At 55.8% G+C, this 3,309-nt stretch overlaps 1 long non-coding RNA gene across 1 annotated transcript; it reads right to left on the bottom strand.

Moving 5' to 3' along the window:
* Window positions 1-631: 631 nt before the first annotated feature.
* On the bottom strand, window positions 632-3,075 carry LOC107183897. Its single transcript, XR_001514716.1, has 3 exons — window positions 2,679-3,075; window positions 2,423-2,493; window positions 632-839 (listed from the first exon to the last, which is right to left on the bottom strand). It is a non-coding gene; the product is annotated as an uncharacterized LOC107183897 (long non-coding RNA).
* Window positions 3,076-3,309: the final 234 nt, after the last annotated feature.

Genomic DNA, 3,309 nt, shown 5'->3' with positions numbered 1-3,309 from the left:
GCGTTTTACCAAAAAAACCTTTACGTTTTTCTATTATGGGAGTTATTTAGTTTTAACTTCTCATGGCGGAAATGTTCAAACACTTAGCAAAAGCGGAGAGAACGGTATAACGATCCCCGTGCGTCCATCACCCCGCAGGACCCATGGTCACTCACGACCGGTCTCCTTTCACCGCCGTCTCCACCCCTTCCCTCCCTGCCTACGGGAAGCAGACCCAGGCATCATATTGTCTCACCTGGAAGCCTCCAGCCTGCAGCGCTGGAAACGATGGGTATTTCAAGACGTAACACCAAGTCATGCCACATACAAACCCAAGCCATCCAGTCATGTCTCAGAGGGTAATATATACATACGTGTATTTCACACATAATGACATACTTAAAACACATAGGTGTCACCAGATTTCCAGTGGTCTCAGTTTATAAGTACACCACATAAACATAACATATAGCTCTAGTAATATAAATATAACACAGCTCTAATACATAGCTCTATTATCGTTTTATTTAATGTAATTAGTGCATTCATGTGCTCGATGTTTAATATATAATTATGTTTGTGTATTTAACATGGTTCCTATCATATAAAATAGACACAGTACACGCTCACATGTGATTATTCCCACTGGAGTCAGGATCCGAAGCTGATGTGTTGGAAATCTCCTCTCCAGTAGCCCAGGCCGGAGCTGTTTCCCCGCCCCGTGTCTGTGCCTGCGTTGGTCCGGAGAGCCGCGCTCGGGCCGGGTTGCGCCCCCTGCCCCGCGGGCTCTGGGCTGCTCTCCGCTCCCTGTGTTCCCTGTAAGTCAGCCTGGGGTCTGGGGCCGGTCGGGGTTCGGGTTCCTGTTTGGGGACAAGGGCTTCTCACCGTGCGTTTCCCTCCGCGCTCTCCTGCTGGGAGGCCGGCGGCTGCGGCCCAGGATTTTCTGGACGCGGTGATTCGAGGGCTGTGAGGAGCGGACAGCCCGTGTGTCCCTCCTGCCTCATCTGCCAGTGGCGCCTCCTCTCTGCTTGGGCACCAGGCGGCCCAGGGACCGGGGCAGGTAGGACAGTGGTCACCCTGTCCCCCTACCCACCACCTTCCCGCTCACCTTTTCCTTGACCCGGGAGGAGGCTGAGGTTCTGAGGCAACGTGCAGCCTGGATTCTGGGTCACAAAGCGGAGGGTTGGAAGGGCTCCGCTGGGCAAGGGCTAGAAGCTCCGTGCTTCCCACTGGTCACTTCTGCAGCGCGAGAGGTGAAAGGGCAGCCTTCACATCGGGACTGACCTTGGGCCGCAGCCTGGCCCTCCCCCGACCCCGTAGCCCCGGGCGATCGCTGAGGGGCGTGCTCCTCTCTCAGCCTCAGTGAGTGGCCGGGGTTGGCACAGGTCCCAGCAAGCGGTGGGCCTGCCTCTGTCCCTACCTCCGGCCGCTCAGGGCGGCCACCCTGCTGGCTCTCGCCCTGGCCTCTCCGCAGCCTCACACGTGGGCCCGACCTCCCCGTCCACGGCCAGTCCCTGTGGAGGTCCTGGAGCCCTCCTGTTCCCACCTGAGTGCTGAGCTCCCGCCCGTCGCTGATGGTCCTCACAGGCCCCTGCGTAGGGACTAGCATTTCATTCAGCGATGGATTATTTTTTTCTTGAAAGTTTCTTTTTAAACACAATTTAATGGTTTCATTGCGTATAATTGATATGCAATAACGTGAGCCTATTTAAAGTGTACGCTTTAACAACGAACTGATAATTAATTGAGCACCTATTATGTATCAGGTACTTGCCTGACAACCTGTGGAGACAGCAGTTTTTTTTAAAAAAATTATATTTTTGTTGATTTCAGAGAGGAAGGGAGGGGGGGGAGAGAGAGAGAGAGAAAGAGAAACATCAATGATGAGAGAGAATCATTGATCGGCTGCCTCCTGCACGCCCCCTACTGGGGATCGAGCCCACAACCCGGGCATGCACCCTTGACTGGAATTGAACCTGGGACCCTTTGGTCCACAGGCTATACACTGAGCGGAACCGGCCAGGGCAGGGCAGAGCAGTTGTGATGTCAGACAGCCTGGGTCGGAATCCCAGCAGGGACCGTGGGCCGCAGCCATGCCTGTGCGAGGCTCCAATTCTCACCTGTGACAACGCTGGGGGCAGAGGGGGCCTTACTCTCCCGTTTTCCTTCCCTCCTGTGGTGGGTTACAGATGCATCCCTATCCTTTGCTGGGGGACTTTGCGGGGTCTCCCACTGCAGTGGGGAGAGGGCGCTCCCAGCCCACGGAGTGTGGGCTTGGCCAGGGACCCGCTTTGGCCAGTCTGATCCGAACGGACTTGATCAAAGCCTCGGCTTGCCGTTTGGTTGGGCTTTTGACTTGGCTGCTTGAGCCCCCGCCACGTGCTCCAGAACAAACAGGTCCCAGGAGCCCATGGTTCCAGCAGGAGACGCCTGTGGAGCCCACCTGGATCGGAACCGTGGCTTGAAGCTACATTGAGGCGACCCACAGAATGCAGGAGCAGCACCCCAGCTGACCTGCAGGAGAGGAAGAGAAAGGTGGCAATTCGCTTGATTGGTGAGGTTGTTTGTTAGCAAGCAGTACTGGGGCCAGAGCAGACCAGTGCACGTGTACAGTAATAGCGCCCACGGCCCAGGATTGTTGGGCCCATTAAATGCGATCATACATTTTAAAAATATATTCTGTATGTGAAAATGCTTACGTTAGCGTCCGGCATGTAGTAAGTAATCCCATGAATGCGTAGATATTATTGTTAACTGGAGCTTTTCTCACGTAAAAATAAGCATGTTTCTCGATGTGTCACACGTGATCCTGGAGAAGATGAAGGTGTGACATCTGCTCTCTCTGGACCTCAGGGCCTCCCTCGGTCAGATGTGGAGCTGGGACCACTGAGCTCGGCGGTCCTCGCGGCTTGGGCCTCCCCGCATCGCATGGAGCCTGAGCACGGAGGCCGGCCAGGCTCCAGCGCACGCTCCCTCCCGCCTCTCCATGCCGCGCTGCTATTTAAAGTGGCGGCGGTTTGGCTCCCTCTCTTTTTAAAAACCTTCCCGCACTCGAGCCGAGTTCCACAGGGCCAGCTGTCACCACTAAAAATGTCTGCCGTGTGACAGCCACCGGGAGGAGGCGGGAGGAGGCAGGAGGCCCCGGATGGGACCAGAGTGGCTGGATTAAAAAAAACACACGAAAAACAAAACCCAGCCCTACAAGGAAGACACAAAGGCTGGGAGGGGTCGCTCTCCCGCTTTCTCCACCCTCGTGTGCAGGCTCTTGTGGGCAGCAGGCACCCTCCCTGCGGTGCAGTCCCTGCTGCTCTCCAGCCCCAGCCCCCCCCC

Source organism: Myotis davidii, unplaced genomic scaffold (assembly GCF_000327345.1).
Source record: "Myotis davidii unplaced genomic scaffold, ASM32734v1 scaffold142, whole genome shotgun sequence".
Classification (NCBI taxonomy): domain Eukaryota; kingdom Metazoa; phylum Chordata; class Mammalia; order Chiroptera; family Vespertilionidae; genus Myotis; species Myotis davidii.
This window is presented reverse-complemented; position numbering and strand designations above follow the sequence as displayed.